Source organism: Wyeomyia smithii, chromosome 3 (genome assembly GCF_029784165.1).
Source record: "Wyeomyia smithii strain HCP4-BCI-WySm-NY-G18 chromosome 3, ASM2978416v1, whole genome shotgun sequence".
In the NCBI taxonomy this organism is placed as follows: domain Eukaryota; kingdom Metazoa; phylum Arthropoda; class Insecta; order Diptera; family Culicidae; genus Wyeomyia; species Wyeomyia smithii.
The window spans coordinates 47,529,434-47,546,298 of NC_073696.1; the positions used below are offsets into that span (position 1 = coordinate 47,529,434).

The window sequence follows — 16,865 nt, forward strand, 5'->3', positions numbered from 1 at the left end:
CGGTTGGTTGAATGTCCTCATAAAACGGTTATTATAGTGATATAGTTCCCCTTGTACACTTGCAGTTTTTTCCTAAATCAATATCACACATACCAGTCATAAATCTCAGTTTCTTGCTGCATAAACATCAATGTCGTCGTTGGTCACTGAAGAGCGCAGACAAGGCGAAGCTTTACTGTCATACCAGGCGCTACTGACTAGTGGAAGCATTAAATCTTGTTTTTTTTTCCTGCGGAACCTGACACATAGAATAGCCTCTGTTCATCGTCGTGCAGTCGCAAACAAACAATAGATAAACTTGCCCCGTGGGCGAAGGAATTAAACGAATTATGCTACTTGACGGTGTCGTTACCTCAATTTACTATTCACTCTCGGCGAGTTCGCCGGTTCAAGCCCGCTTGGGGGTCAATCGGTTGTCTTTATTTTTCTTAATGAATAACGTTCTAAAGTTTTCAATGTTCTGGGTAATGTTTAAATATACCACAACACACCGTTGGGTGGATGAATACCGACTTAAAATCACTATTGTGCCACTAGCTTCGCACCGTACAATACGTGACGATCCAGGGTAAATTGAAACTGACGGCGGCTCACAGCTTCTGCTGAAGCAACGAGTGAACATGGATCTGCTAATTCATCGGAGGAATAAAAAAACACATTACTTCAACACATTTCAATGAAGGTTAAGTTTCTCTTGCCGCCCCACGCTATTCGAAAAACATTAATAAACACGCATGTCTGTCGCCTTCTTGATAGTGCACGGTGCTGTACAGTACAGCCAGCCAACCAGTAGCTACAGCAGGGCTTTACGGTACCATATTCGGAGAACGGTCTGAATTGTGCGTTCCGTTCACGCTAATGACTTTCATGCATTGGATGTCCAAGTGATACTTTTTCAATTAAACTGAACCTTGTTGCGCAACCAACAACAACTTGTAAGAAAACTTTCAATTCCTCTTCTTTCGTTAGTCAATTTTGTTGTGAGATGACTTCTCCGAAGATTTCGGATTCTGTTTTCACTGAGGACTTCTCGGTAGTAGCGTGAATACATAGAAGAATTCCACAAAAACGCGTTCCGCGTTCGCTTTTTCCTTCTTCGGAATGTTCGTAAACAAATAATATTTACCGAGTTCGGTTTCCATTGGACAGCTGGTGGCCTGTGTCGTGAATAAACTTTTAAAATTGGCGTTTAAAATTAATCAACAATATGTAGACATAAACTGGGGAGCCGCTCGTTAGAAAGCAGTCACAGGAGAACAGATTACGTCATGTTGGTTTGGACATAAGTTTTTTTCTGTCGTTTGTTTTCGCGTGTATATATTGCTCCACTGCTTCGATGAGGTCTGCTGAGGATATAGTACGTATTTGCGCCGCTGCTGATGGCGTTCTGACTTTCATCTTGCACAAGGTCAGTGTCTTGTTTGATTGAATTACTTTGGAAATTTACCAATCGCATGCTGCACTCACATGCACTAAGAAAATCTTTCTCTTGTCGTAACTACTTCAGATTTATCCTTAGATCTCAATCAACAATAAAGTCCAAGCTATTTACCAATGCAATATCATAAAGCCTCAAAAATTCAAGACAAAATTGAGTCAAAAGAACAGAAATTAGTAGAAATTATGTATTGTTTAAGGTTAATGTAAATTAGTCTACTAATGTGATTGACGGCAAATAAATAAAAAAAAACTTTTCCGACATTTGTAAACAAAAGCAGTGAGACGTGCGTTATGCTATGCTACAATGCTTTCAACCATATCTAATTTAATATTTTATAGAGGAGAGTGTCGTGTTGAGAGTACAAATGAAAGTGCAAGGAGTTTTCACTGAATAATTGTATTACAGAATCACTAAATCATTGAGACAGGTGTAATGAAAAGCACACATTTTGCTAGTCAGAACGACATTTTCCCCTATTTCGGTAAATAACCCAACTTTAGCCGAGTTAATTCAACCAAATGAACATATCATCGCACCAGCAACGGCCCGATAAACACCGCTACAAGCCGTCAACATCAAATTTGCATTATTTATCAAAACACGAATTATAAATTAAATCCGTACATAGGGAATGAGCATTACGATTTTACTTTACAATTAATTTCGAAAATTAGCAACCCAACGAACCGTATGATCGATTTAAAACACCCCTGGGTTTTCATCAGCTTTTTTTTTGCCCGGACGTTTATGCTAGTGGGCATCGGTTAGCACTAGTGGAATTTCATAAATTTATCTTTTACTCGCTCGTTGCAGACGCAATTACATGATTATGGCGAAGGAATTTTTTTTCCTTTCTACGAACCAACTTGTAACGCAGTGCTGCGAAAGGCGGCTAACGATTTAGTCTAGGCAACTAAATAATATAAACTGCAACAATTTTGAAGTTAAATAGCGTGCCATACTTCCCGTCCCGGGGCCGGTCTCACAGCTGACATTATGGCATGCGCTAGGTTCAGCAACAGTAGCAGTCAGTGTGCCACATTCAGAGGAAGTTCCGTGTGAAACGGCTATCTTTTCCGTACGGAGACGGTCTGTCTCTCCTCAGTAGTTGCTGCGTTGCTGCGGCAGGCAGTGCAGTAATAGATTTTATTGCAATATTCATTTCTGGCAGGAAAATCCGACGGACGTGAGTGACATTGACACCAAGCAAGCACGGTGCGGTCAAAGTGAGGTTCCGTTCAGGAAACTTATTTGCGGAAGCATTTCTGGCGCAGTTCGCATGATTTCACGGAATGTGGGTACCTACCGCTTTCAGTTGAGAACACTTCGTGACAAACTGAGCTTGTGGACCACGGTGTGCTTTGCATGTATTATTCATAAGCTTTAAGTGAGTAAGTTGTGGCTATTTTTAGATTAAATGTAACCTTCCAGTAATGTTCATTGGTTTTGAAACCAATTGAATCGAAAAGGGGTCACCCCAGCAACCAGACTTATTTTGGGTGCTTCCTGGAACTCAATTCTAGACAAATTACTACCAAAAGTTATATGAAGTCTCAAAACATCCAAGTGAATAATTTATTAGCTTGCTGCGGATTACCTCAACAAGTTTGACAGACATAAAAAAAGTTTGTACACTTTGATATTCTGTGTAGCTTCATCGACTTTGTAGCAGAGCACAGACTCCGTAAGACACATAAGTATGGTAATAATCGTCAGCATTTAATTTGCGCTCCGGTTGTGCTGAGTGAGAAATATAAATATCATCAGGGTGCTTTGCGCTCTATTAGGTAACAGGTTTCATGTCTGTTGGTGGATATTGGTGTACTGTAGGTAAGGGCATTGCAGTTGCTGATGCGGGACCTACCGGTGGATTTACTTACAAGTGGTTGCCTTCATTAGTTAGATGTCAGGTCGTTTTGCCGTTCGAGTGTTGCAGCAAGTGTTAGTTTTCTCGCCCACTATCGATTGGAATAACATACGATGTAAAACGATGCTCGCTTTCCGCGTACTGTTGACATGTGCCGACGGGGGCTCGAAGATATACGATATATTACGTGGAACCCATATGATTACTAAACCGAAGATTACATTGTTGTTGTTGCTATACAAGTATGTGTTCAGACAGTAATAATTCGTTTTTTGTAGATTTTAAATTTTTTCTATGTCCATGAGAAAAGTGTGAAAAATAATCTATTTTTTTGGTAGAAAAGTGTCTTTTGAAAGACCTTCTATTACCAATAATTTTAAATATAACTTCAATTGAATTTGAGTATAACCTCCATCATATTATTGCACATATTAAAACTTGGAACAAAAAAATTATGTTGTGGATAATATTAACATCATTTTCTGAAATTTGTTAATACCAATATGTATTATATGAGAAAACTGAATCCTAATTCCAAATACTGTTGAGCAACTTCATGAAAATGTCCCAATTTTAATATTTTTCTAATTCTCTCGTAACTTTTCGAAATGGCCCTAATAACTTTACATTCTCTTTTAATATAAACCAATTTATTTTTACTTTTTCCATGATACTTTTTGCATAGTAAGCTGGGCAAAGAACTCGTTGAAAACTTTTTTAATGACGCTGTAATTACCGAATCAATGTGAAAGAGGAGAGAATCTCTCATTGTTACTTAGATCCTTTTGAAAAGTTACGCGAGAATTGTCATTTGTCTGAAACTTTGCACAGATGTTCTTTGGGCCTAAGTATTATATTGCAGTGGTCGACAAAATGAAAAAATGCATCCCAAGAGCTCAAACCGAATAAAAAAAGAAGTTTAAAGCTATTCAGCAGAGTGCTAATCACATATACGGGAAAAAAGTAACAAGAAATTTAAAAAAACTCTACACAAAATATTTACCTATCCGAAAAAACACTCTATGTAAAATTTTAGCTCGATCGGACTTAAACCGGGGTGGCGCAAAGCGATTGAATTTTGACTTTGAAAAATTCGGAATATAACCAAAATCATGATGCTAGTCATGATTTTTCAGATGATACCAGATTTCGACGTTTTATGCATTTTTAAGTTATCTGGGACCAGAAAAAAAAATTTATAAACCGAAATTTCATCCGTTGGGTTATTTTCTAAATTTTTAAAGGCCAAAATTCTATCGCTTTGCGTTACCCCATTTTAAGTCTGATTGAGCTGAAATGTTGCACAGGGTGATTTTTCGGGCAGGTGAACACTTTATATAGGGTTTCTCAAAATGACTATTTTGATTGGCACCCTACTATTCTACCATTCCTATGACTTTGCCCCTAGCCATTACCAAAACGCGTCAGCTTGCGTGAGAGTGTCGTATAGAAATTGCTCACCGGGTCGTTGCTTAGCGTTATGCTCACGAAGGTTAAGTCTCTGAAAAAACGGTAATGGCTAGGGACACCAAAATTCACAGGAATGGTTGAGTTGCTATAATCTTTCATTTTTTCCGGTTTGAGCTTTTGGAGTTCACCTTTGTTGACCAGTGTTATTTTGTTTTTTTTTTTTTTGAAATATGACTAATTTTCGAAAAGGATTCATGTAAACATGGTATCCTTGATTATAAATATTTTTAAAACGCCGGTTTGTTTGATCGATGCGACATCTTCAATAAAGTTGTAGTTAATAGTTTTGTCTTTCCGGAAACACCGTAAGTAAAATTTCAAGAAAAAAATCAAACAAAAACTAGAAACTAATTATTTTAAAAACCTAAGTTTTTGAAAATAATTGTTCTTTTTAAAAAACAATAAAAGGTTAGTTGACAAAAAAAGTTGAAATTATAAAAACAATCCAGAACGGTTTTTTAACTGGTTTAATGTCTTTGGTATAATGTAGACAGCAGTTTTGTTTTTCCAAAAAATATACACTATAAGACAAAAAGAATGCAAGAAAAAAATACTAGGATATAATTATAAAACAAATATCTCAACAAACCCACTTCTTAATAATCTGATTTTTTTTTCCAAGAAAACTACATACAGTCATACCTCGATATAAGGCAACCTCGATATAACGTAACTTTTTTTTAATTTCCCAAAATTAAAGTACAACAATTATTTTTGGGGTGTATAATGTTCCGAATAAATGTTTTAAGTATGTTTTAAAACTAATAAGTACCGTAGAATGGGGTAAAATTGATGTTTATTTTTACAATGTTTTGTGACTGATTATGTTTGTCTAAGAAAATTGTCGTAAAGAGACATAAGACAGGTTTATATATACTTTTAGGTGAAGGGATATAAGTTTTTGCGCACTTTTAAGTAACCATCAAGAATTTTGCATCAATAAAAAATATTTTTTTTCGTGCTTCGATACAACGTAATTCGATATAACGTAACGAATGTAAAAATAAAGTTGCCTTATATCGAGGTATGACTGTATTAACATAGCTACACAGTGAAAGAAAAACATAAAATTTTCCAAAAAAATTGATACTTTTTACAGTGCATTTTTTTTTTGAAAGGACAAAATTATTATCTACAATTTGCCGAAGACGCTACACCGATCAAATAAACCCTTTGGGTTCTATAAATATTTTTGTCATTAATAGGCACTCGGCCCAGCAATAAATACTCAAGTTAGATTTCCTATTAGCACACACACATTTGTTCTGACATATGAATTCAAGTTAATGAACCGAGTGTCTAGTGTTCGGCAAAGTTTTAGATAAAAATGTTGTTCTTCCGAGAAAAAAAATATACACGGAAAAAATTTGGAAAAAAAGAAAATCTGATTTAGTAGTGAGTTTTATATTTATATTTTTGTTTTTTTTTTTGCTTTTTTTTTGTCTTACTCACTTACTTGTCTTTATTTTTTTTATGTTTTAATTTTAACATTTTTTTTCTCATTTCTTCATGATCAGATAACCATCAATGTTTAGTTAACCTTTGTAGTATTTATAAAAATGATATATATGAGCCGTTTGAAATATTTTTTTTAATTTTTCTTCTCAAAAAAGCCCTTTTTTCGTGGGGTTAATGTTTTCCGGAACAACAAAATTACTCTCTACAACTTTGCTGAAGACGTCACACCGATCAAATGAACCGTTCTGCTTCTTAAAGTATTTGTAATCATTGATACCATTTTTAAATAAACCCTTTTCAAAAATTAGTAGTGAATTAAAAGACAATACTAATGGCACAAAAAGACATCTTTATTCCATAGGAACTTGTTTACAACAATTTAGCCAGATCAGGAATAGTCAATAAGTATGGTTGCCTGTTTTTTGAGAAATTGCATTTATGTAAGGTAGGGTAGAGCGAGGCTAGTTGGTTACGGGGTAAGTTGGTCAATGAGAATCTTCGAATCTTCGTATCAAAAAAATCGTGTTATATGGGTGATACGTAGTAGATAACCAGAGAAACTAAATGACAAAATGAAGTACAGTTTTAATTAGGACGTATAATAAATACAGATTGGTGCCAAATTGGCCATCAATTCTACTCGATTTTCAAGATAAAACTTTTTGTCTAAACAAAGCTAGCCAAATTGAAATGAACATGGTTCAACGTATTATGAAAGTCATTTTCGTTAGTTTTAAGTTGTTTTAACTTTCGCCAAAATTTTATTTTCATATATTTCAAGTAATTTTCATATTTAATACATGAGGGGCTAGTTGGTCACATACTAGAGGGGCTGGTTGGTCATATGTACATCATTAATGAATTCAAGAAACCAAGTAAGTTCAATTTCAGGAACAGTGCATTTCGTGATGCAAATTTAATCCAAGGGAAAACAGCATGTGCTCTGTTTAGCAAAACCATTCATTTGAAACGATAAAACTATTTGGTAAAGGTTATTTCCATATCATTGTCATTCTGCTGAATATTTTATTGCACACTATGAATGCTGAGTTATTGACTAAAATAACTATAACGTACATTGATGCATCGACAAATGCCTTCTACCTGATGAAAATTTCGGCGAAAGCAAGCTTTCAACAAAAAAAACTAATGTAGCTACAGTTTTGTGCCTGTGATTACATATGCAAATCTAGAATTTGGCTCCGGTTCTCCATTTAATACGTATTGTCTTTGATTTAGGAATCAACCAAACTATTAGAGAGATTTTAAGATATACTTTTCGTCAGGTATGACAGAGTACCTAACACGATTTTTTTCATGCAATTATGAGTTACCTTCTCATGATTTTGGATTTCGGAAAGCAAACGTATAAACAAAAAACCGGATGCGGTTTGACCTCCGCTTAGACGCTACATGCTGCCGCAAATGCAATGAGGAAGAAAAACTGAATTGTTCTTCCGAAATATAAATGGTCAATTTACCCCACACCCTGACCAACTTACCCCAGCTGAGGGGCTAGTTGGCCAATTTGACATCCACTCAAAAAACATAAAAAAATCATGAACTATTCTGTACAGTTTATATTTTTCTAGATGCTATAGACTTAACACAACATTTCCATGGAAAGAGTTTTTGCCATAATATTTCCTACAAAAAGTTACAGAACATTTTGACCAAATATGACCAACTAACCCCGCTCTACCCTATTATAATAGTAAATCATTTTATAAATTTGTTTGTCTTTTTTATGAGCGAGCTGAATCATAATTGCAAGGTTTGACATTAGAAATAGTTTGTCAATGGTTACACTTACTCAAAAACTTTCACAAAAAATTGGTTTTTAGCAAAAGATAGATAAGGTTTATACTACCATCATAGAAGTAGAAGTAGAAAAAACGTGCGAAAAAATTTCCAAGCAATTATATATTGTACATTTTTATTCATGAATTGAGTTCTGAAAGCCTCTTCAAATGTTAGGGTCGTTTCTGTTTCGCTCAACCTGTGAATCGTCGCATCTCGGTGTTCCGATTTTTACACTTTTTGCGTGAACGAGTGGATGATCTGTTTGGATGATTTTATGCGGTGAAGGGTTGTAGAAAAGAGCGACACGTCTGCGCAAGCACTGCAATGTTGTTGTAATAACTTATTTCAATTCATGTTTTCAGCCGCATTAACTATCGATATATCATGAATTAGTCTCGAAAAAGCTCATTACAGTAAGGTCGTTTTTTACGCGGGTTGCTTTCCTCCATTACTCAAAAATGGTACAAGATATCGAACTCATTTCAATCACGTTTTCCGTTTTAGCCACGAGAGATCATATATCAAAATATTCACAATTTTTGGTGTAAATACTCAAAATATTGCAATTTGGTCTCTAGATTGACCACTATCATATTCAAACGAGGTTTAAACGTGTTAGGACGGTTTGCTTTGTTATATTTGCGAACTCAAAAAAAAAAAAAAAACGTTTTTTACGCGGACTTATACAAATTTGGAACACATCCCCCGCGTAAAAACGACCTTAGTGTACTTTCCTTATGTCGAATCTATTATTATTATTTCTTTTGCCTTCTCTGCGTTAGTAATTTGAATATTTCAGCTATGGAAGTCAGCCAATCGAGATCTTTTTTACATACCCTAATACTTCTTATTGTATCTTATAATTCAATTTTATTATTCTCACATTATATATACAGGACCATATCTACATTGTTACATTAATCCAATTAAATCATGGTCATACCACTTATCTAAGTGAATCCTGATCAAAAACCCACCCCACTTACAGAAACTCCCTATCGTGGTCTTTGTAGTGATGCAGAGGTATACTCGGTCTCTAACCAAATAAAGACTATGTTCTTCTAACATTCATTTCTCATTGTAAGTATCGTCCGGTACTGGCACTATGAACAATTCTAAGCAAGTTAAAATCTCGTTTTTATTATCTTTGGAGCATGTTTTTAATTTGAATTTCAAAGACACATCAGCTCATAACTCAGGTTTTTTTGTGAATTTTGGAATTGGTCTTTCTGAAATAAAACCTAACCGTACACCGGGGTCGCTTTTTCCGCGGTTGGTTGTACCGCATTTAAAAGATTAGATTAGATATATTCATATTAAACTTATTTGATACCGCGTACAAACAATCTTCTGAATCGAGAAAAAATAATCCGCGTTATTGGAAAAATATCCCGTTCAAAAAAAGCATAAAAACAACCCGCGTAAAAAGCGACCCCAGTGTATTTGGCATCGTTTGACATCAAAATTTCAAAATCGAAAAATTTTGAGTTGTGCCTGTGTTGCATGAAACCGAGAAAATCCCCACCTGACTTTAAGGACGTAGCCGGCGCAGTTATTGGTCTAGAAAAAATCGGGTCATTGAATGATGCACAGTGAGAAGGAATTATCACTCCCAGTCGTTCTTTCAGCTGATTCATTGTGCATCTTGAGAGACTCGGACATAGGTAATAATAGCAGCCATTGATATGTATAGTCAGAACTGAGCTAAGCTGAACTAGGCTTTATAATTTTCGACATTTCTACCATTTTTGTTTTCGTTGTGGTCGGTGTTAAGACGGTATTGTTATGGTATTTGCTGCGCAGGTATTTTCCCGTATTTGTCTTTTGTATCAATTTCGACATTTTCATTTCTATCATCAATTGTCATTTTCATCTTTGTCGAAGCATAGTGGTCCAAAGAACGAGTTCGAGGGATCTCGATAGCAATATTCTAGAAAAAAAAAATTCTTCTACCAAGTTGTTACATAAGATAAAGCACTTTCAAGTTTAAAAAACAAACCTTTTTTTATTTTTTCCCATTTTATATTATTCTATTTTTAATTTTTTTTAATTCTTTTTTTTATTTTTTTTTCAGTTTTTTTTTTCTATTTTATTGAAGAGCGGTTTGTTAGTAGCTTAAATATTTATAATAAATGTGAGTAAACAATGAGATGTGTGACACACGCGGTGACTTCTCAACACTCTTTTCTTAGTACATAGGAATAAAGATTGTTCTACAACTTTGCGAAAAAAGATTTTTCCTCTCTTTGCAAATAATCAAAATTTCGAATTGAAAAAACGTTATTTTTGCTTAAACTTTTTTTTAAATTTTCGCATTAAAATTGTCTTCGGACGACTTTTGAAACTTTTCAAGACAAATATTTTGCAATGCTGATATCGGTCATATTTCAACCATATTCAAAGTAACTAATGTTTTTCATCTAAAAATATACCAAAAGGGCATGTTTAACAGTTATCCGTGCTTGAGTGTAATATGATTTTGAACTTCCTTTTACACGCTTACTGCCCTACTATACCGGGCCTCATTCCCGCTGCCAAATGTTGCCTTACATAAAACGCCTGGAGAAGTTTCGTTGCGCGTCGTTCTGGCCTGTTTTGTTTATAAAAGGGATTTTTGTTGTTGTTGTGAGTGATTCACACCAAGGTATTAAGAACTCAGCTTAACAGAAAGATATGAGGTTGGGGAGCCTGAGAATAAACCCATGCTTATACACTAAGGTCGCTTTTTACGCTGTTTCTTACGCGAGTTTCTTTTTACGCGGTTTTTTTACGCGGATTCTGGAATTTACGCGATTTTTTTCACGCGGATTCCGGAATTTACGCGGTATTTTTTTTTGCGCGGATTTCGGTTTCCCTTCACTCGGAATACAGAATTAACGCTGTTTTTTTTCTGCGGATTCCGGAATTTACGCGGTTTTTTTTACGCGGATTCCGGAATTTACGCCTTTTTTTTACTCGGTTTTTTTTACGCGGCATGTATCCCCCGCGTAAAAACAACTAAAGTGTATTCTTTTTGGCATCGAATGGCCTGATTCTACTAAAATTCGAACTCACGATCGTCCGCTTAATAAATCGGACTCTGTAACCTTGCGGTATCTAAGCTCCCAATTTCGGCTTAAAAACAATTTTTATTTTTAAAGGTTTTTTCCGAACTTAAAATAATTACCATAGATTTGGTCCAGAAGCATTGAAAATAGATCTATTGGTTCAAAAGTTATGAATTTTTGAAAATAGAACAAGAAAGCCATTTTTCGGGTGACCCTATATACGAACTAATCACTCAAAATGCTTCAATTGTACCAAAAATAGCAGCAGTTGATCTTAATCGAAAATAATCAGACCCGTATTTTTAATTTGATCATTAGAGTGACTTGTTCCGGAATAAAGTAACCAGAAAAAATGTCTCTTTTTGATATTTTTTTTTTTATTTCCAAAAAATTTTAATTTAAGAAGTAAATGTAGTAATGAAGATAGAAAATTAAACTAACTGAAAATATGATTGTAGAAACTACGAAAAATATAGTTCAGCAGGTGGGACTCGAACCCACAACTTCCAATCTCCGGTCAGATGTGTTCCCGTTACACCGCCGCAGAACGTTAAAGACGTAGTTCTAGAATCGAGTTTTGTATCGCTTATCCAATTCTCGCACTTCGTAAAATTAGAACTTCGTAAACTTTCAAAAAATCAAAAATTTTAAACCAGTTTACCGATGTTCGATATTTGTGGATCGAATTGAGGGTGTTTGTTTCTAGTTTTGAGAAAAAATATCACTTAATCCAAAATGTGTACTTTTGTATGCGAAAAAAAATTAAATGACTATGATTGTTATCATGCTTTAGAAAAATCCACAAGGCAATTCAATCTTAGACAAGTTTCCTGTACAACCAAAGGTTTCTGAATTAAACCAATGCCAGAATGCATACGCCCTTTTAGAAAACTACTCTTGAGTTTGAAAAGTTTTTCCACTCGCGGAAAATTCATAGTTTACCTATTAACATACGCGTATAAAGTTTTATTCAATTAAAAAGTTGTCGATGTTGGACGATAGGTCATTTGGCATGGATTTGATTTTTTCTGGTATCTTCGTCATTGCTGCCAGAATCTATTTTTATCATTTGTATGATTTTGTGTCATTTTTGACGTTTCTTTCATAATATATATACAGGATGTGTGACTTCTCAACATTTGGTTTGTGGTATTCGCAATGAAGCCATTTCATTCTGAGTTAGCTTGCTACACACAGGAAGTTTTCAATCGGATTTGTCTCCAATTGATTTATCCTCTCATTCCATCGAAGTGAAATGTTTTCAAAATATGTAACCAGCCTATGAACATGTCTGAAAGTCTAGCAAACGCGCTTCTATCGAAGTGCGTTCCAAATATGCCGTAACCATAAGTATCCACATACATCAGATTGCTTGGCAACTATGCGAAACTTGAAATGCAACATGACTACTCATGGTGTATTCTGAAGCAGTAGGTATTCACTGTACTAGCAGTTGTTAGCTTCGGAATTGATTTAGTGCTTGTTTCGGAAAGCGTGTACGAGTTGAACACGTTGTGTTGTACAGTAAAACCCAACTAAGGGCTGTTCGCAAGGAAACTAGTAGCGCTTAAAATCTGTAGCAAAAGGCCTAGAAAGGAGTAAGTGAAAAGTAAGAAATTTTTTTTAGAAAAAAAAAAATATAAAATTTATATCTACGCAAAGGACATTTTGTCAAAAACATTTTAATTTTTTTATTTACGATAATGGATAATATTCGCAAAACCCAGCCTAACCCTGCAAAGGCAGCCCTCGCTGAATGAGGAGATGTTGAGTCAATTTGCACACATTTTTAGCCCGGACAATATCGGAAAATGTAAATCACGCTACTCGGAATCAATGTCAAGTTCTCCGCATATTCCTTAACGGTACGCACGGTCCGATAGGTCGAATCGACACATGCGGTCAGCAAAATTATCAACTCGATTCCTTTTTGTGCTGTACATGAACCTACTAACGAAGCACCAGAAACGAGAGCTGAACACTGTAGGCCGATAGAAAATGGAAGTGCATACATGAACCCTGGTAGGAGAATTCATTCCAATGTCTAGGATGACCATATAGTTTCACTGCAAGAAAGGGCCCGGGAGAAGATACCAAAGTGTACGATATCGATTTAGAAAAAAATTAATATCGTGTGAAAGATGAAAGTTAATAGCGTTGAAAACTTAAAATATTAAGTAAACGATTAGCTGGTTTAGCTTACCACAAACTTTCAGTTTTTTTTGCGCGATAGTTCCTCTCTGTTAGGTGATTCAGGCCCGAAACTCGTTTGCACGCCAATTGTGCCTGATTCAATGTTAGACCATTCAACCTTGGCGGATGGAATCTCGCATCCATTTACAATCTAATTTTTATTCAACCACCAGTTGTGCTATAGAAGCTCATTGCTGCAACGTTGAAGTTTTTCCTGATCTTTGGGTCGGAGTTCGAGGGTTAAACCTATGAAGTTTCACTTCACATTTCGCGCTCAGAAGCAGCAACAGCCGCCGATCCGCAATAATTGGTCGTCTCTATCCGTTACGTAATTTTTATCGCTATGTAATAACGAGCGATACCCTGGTTGGCGTCAATTTCCATGGGAAAACATTGATAATTGAAAAATCGGCGCGCAATGATGAAGGTAACCTTTCATGATGCAGAGCCCATTGAAACATTACACGGGTTTTCGGATAATGGATTTGCGTGATGAGTGGTGCCGCGGGCGCAAAAAATAAAATCGATTCGCGAATCCGCGTGGCTCCAATCAACTTTGATAAAGGGAGCGGATTACTTTTTCTTAGTTTCATCCATGGGTGCGCGCGATTTCGTGTGGTTGGTGGTGATATAATCTGTAATGGATTTTTCACACTAGAATAGCGATTACCTCGGAATTAATAGCTTCACGAGTGAGATTTTATTGGTTTGGTGAAATCTGTTTAACCAATGATACCATGCCACTATATTTATAACCTTAATGATAGTTTAAGCTGGTAGTTATTAATTCCATAACATATTATTTGTAGGAAACAAACATTAATAAAATAAATGGCAAAAATATCATTTTTTCTACTTCCTTTGACAATTTCTAAACAAGACTCACAAGCAGAATTTTTTGCTGCGTTTTGTATCAGCCTAACTAGTAGAGGAAGCCAAAATTCTTCAAGTACGATGTTCATTTTTCGGTTAACGACATTCAGCTCCAAACTGCACAATTATTCGCATTGGCATGGTAGGTGAACCCACTTCCGTTGTGTGCCCATAATTGTCCATTGTTGTCTACTTTTGTGGTTCGAAATGCGATGGTTGTTTCTTTTTTCGTTTTTTAGTTGGAACAAAAGCCATTTTGACGAGGTAAAATTACATACAAGCTTACCGGTAGACTCAGTCGAAACATAGCATTTTCGGGGGGCCCCCGGGTGGTCGAATAAGAGACACTTACCTGCAAAAGAAATAAAAGGAACAGTAATTAGTGAACGTCATGACATTAATATAGCCTTATGGTTGAGGCTGGATTTGTGGTCACATCTGAACTCAAAAGACCGAGAGCCGAAAACGAAAATCTACGTCAGGTCTTCTCTATTTGCAACCACAATGTACATCGAAATGAAAATACATGCTTATAACGATTTCACTTTCTTACTACGGCTATTGTAAAAGGTTCAGTAACCAGGCGGATGCTCCATTCAGATTCCAAATCTAATTCCGCCCTACCGTACTAGTCGGTGTATTTCTCGCAACCTGGCACTTAATTTGAAATAGAAAATACATTGTAAAACAAGATGTTGCTCAACAAATGGTTCACATTTTGTACTTACAAATCGATTCATTGTTGACGCTTAAGTTAAAGTTCTTCTGTTTGTAATAGTTTACACTCGTGAGCTCTTAAATCACTTGTTTGCATTGCCTGAGTTTCGTCGCAACGCGTTTCGAAAGCCAAGCGCAGAACAACAAAAAACGCAAGTAATGAAAGAGACAGACGGTCGTCACCGAGTCGAAAAATGACTACCTATATAAAAGCTTAAAGTTGCCGCTTCAAGAAACATCTAGTATAGCGCCTATGATTGAATTGTTGCTCTGATGGCAAAATTAGTTGCTAGCAGCTAGCGTGTTGAATAAGACTGTGAAATATTATGAAGTCATTTTAAATTATTCTTTTGGAAATTCTAGTGATGGGTCTGTTAAATTTCATACACCTATAAAATGATTATTGCGTTGTGAGAAAACAGAAGCCTTAACATGTTGATCAAAAAGACAAATAACAAAGCTTAGTTTAACTCCCCCAGGGGGGGAAGAAGAGCTACACTGCTAATGGATTAATTCCTAAACAGTATCTGTGGTCTGCCCGTACATCAAATTTGTTTGATATTCGCATCCCGAAGTTACACTCCTAACTAACCACTTTATTCCCACACGGGAGAATGGTTTTTAGAATACCTCCCGGCCATAGGTTCGAGTGATTCCGTCACCGTCTTCATGAAAAAGAGAAGAATAACTACGCTCGTGAATATATGAATACAGGGGTGGCAAAAACCATCTTGCCAAATGCCTTGATTGAGCTGAAAAATTGTTCATACATTTTTTCAACCTGGCTAATACTGTTCGCGGAGCTAATAAGCACTCGCAACAACACCATTATCTCCGGTAGCGTTGCTCTTTTCACGTTGACCAGAAAAAAATTAGTGCGCAAATAATAACAATAATACCCCACACCTCTCAACCAAGAACCATCTTACTAGTTGTGACTCGCGAGAGAATTGAGGTTTATAACACGGCAAACGGAACACATGTTTATGGACTGACGGTGATGTCATTTGGATATGCACTTTTGCGCATCGAGATCGGTAATCTGGAACTCGTCATATGCCGGGACAGCGGTAGATGTCTTTCATCTTTATTTGCAGAAAAGCAGAGGACTAAGAACGCACTATTTGAGACAACGTTAGTACACAATTCCAACAAGATTTTGGTTTTGTGTTGAAGAGAATGTTTACTGCTATTGAGAAGTTTTGTTTTTATGCAACTAAAATATGTTGGTGAAAAATATCAAGTTATCGCTGTAATACTACGAGATTGGAAGATTTTTCAAAATATGTATCCAAGTAAAAATAATCCAAAAACAGAAATTGTAAATAGTAAAATGTTATTCCGACAAAAATCCGCACCGAAAAATCAGCTAAAATTTGTTTAATGTCCATGATTCATAAAATTTTACGAAATTTATTTGAAAAGCTGTCCACGGAGGGAGAAGGAGGGGGGCTCAAAATTGATAAGAATCTGTCCACGTTGAATGTGGATGCCCTTTAAGAAGGAATGTAAAGAGAGTGCACCAACACCGATACTTATTTACTCACATACTGCCGACGATGTCAACGCATCTTAGGCTTGGTTTATATGTATTAAAAGTCGCAAGGGGTGATTTTTCGTTATAATGTTAAAAAGCTACAAATTTTTAGGTTCAATTCTTTTAGTCATGATTTGATAGAATAAAAACTATTGTATATAGTTTTAACTACAATACAATTTGAAGCTTCAAGATAGCGCTAGTCTCAGAGTAATTGAAATCTACAAACCAAAACATCTTCAAAACATCAAACTTCATTCATATCAGAAAATGTCCTTTTTATTGTTTTTTTTTTTAATTTTCTTAACAATTTTTTTATTTCATTCCATTCTCTTACCTATTTCAATGCACAGTGGTACAATTTTTTTTCACTTACTGCCTCGACGAATGACAGCAAGGTTTACTTCAGAATTGCGCCACTAATGGCACTGCAAAATCTAACTTTTCAATCTTACACTA

At 35.7% G+C, this 16,865-nt stretch overlaps 1 protein-coding gene and 1 long non-coding RNA gene across 12 annotated transcripts in view; one reads left to right on the forward strand and one right to left on the reverse strand.

Moving 5' to 3' along the window:
• The window catches only part of LOC129732187 (restin homolog), a 177,439-nt gene that overhangs the window by 85,723 nt on the left and 74,851 nt on the right, over nucleotides 1–16,865 (reverse strand). The gene's annotated exons all lie outside the window — the stretch shown is intronic.
• The window catches only part of LOC129732190 (uncharacterized), an 87,501-nt gene continuing 73,113 nt past the window's right edge, over nucleotides 2,478–16,865 (forward strand). Inside the window, exon 1 of the long non-coding RNA XR_008729198.1 lies at nucleotides 2,478–2,828. This is a non-coding gene — a long non-coding RNA (uncharacterized LOC129732190). The remainder of the gene's footprint in view (nucleotides 2,829–16,865) is intronic.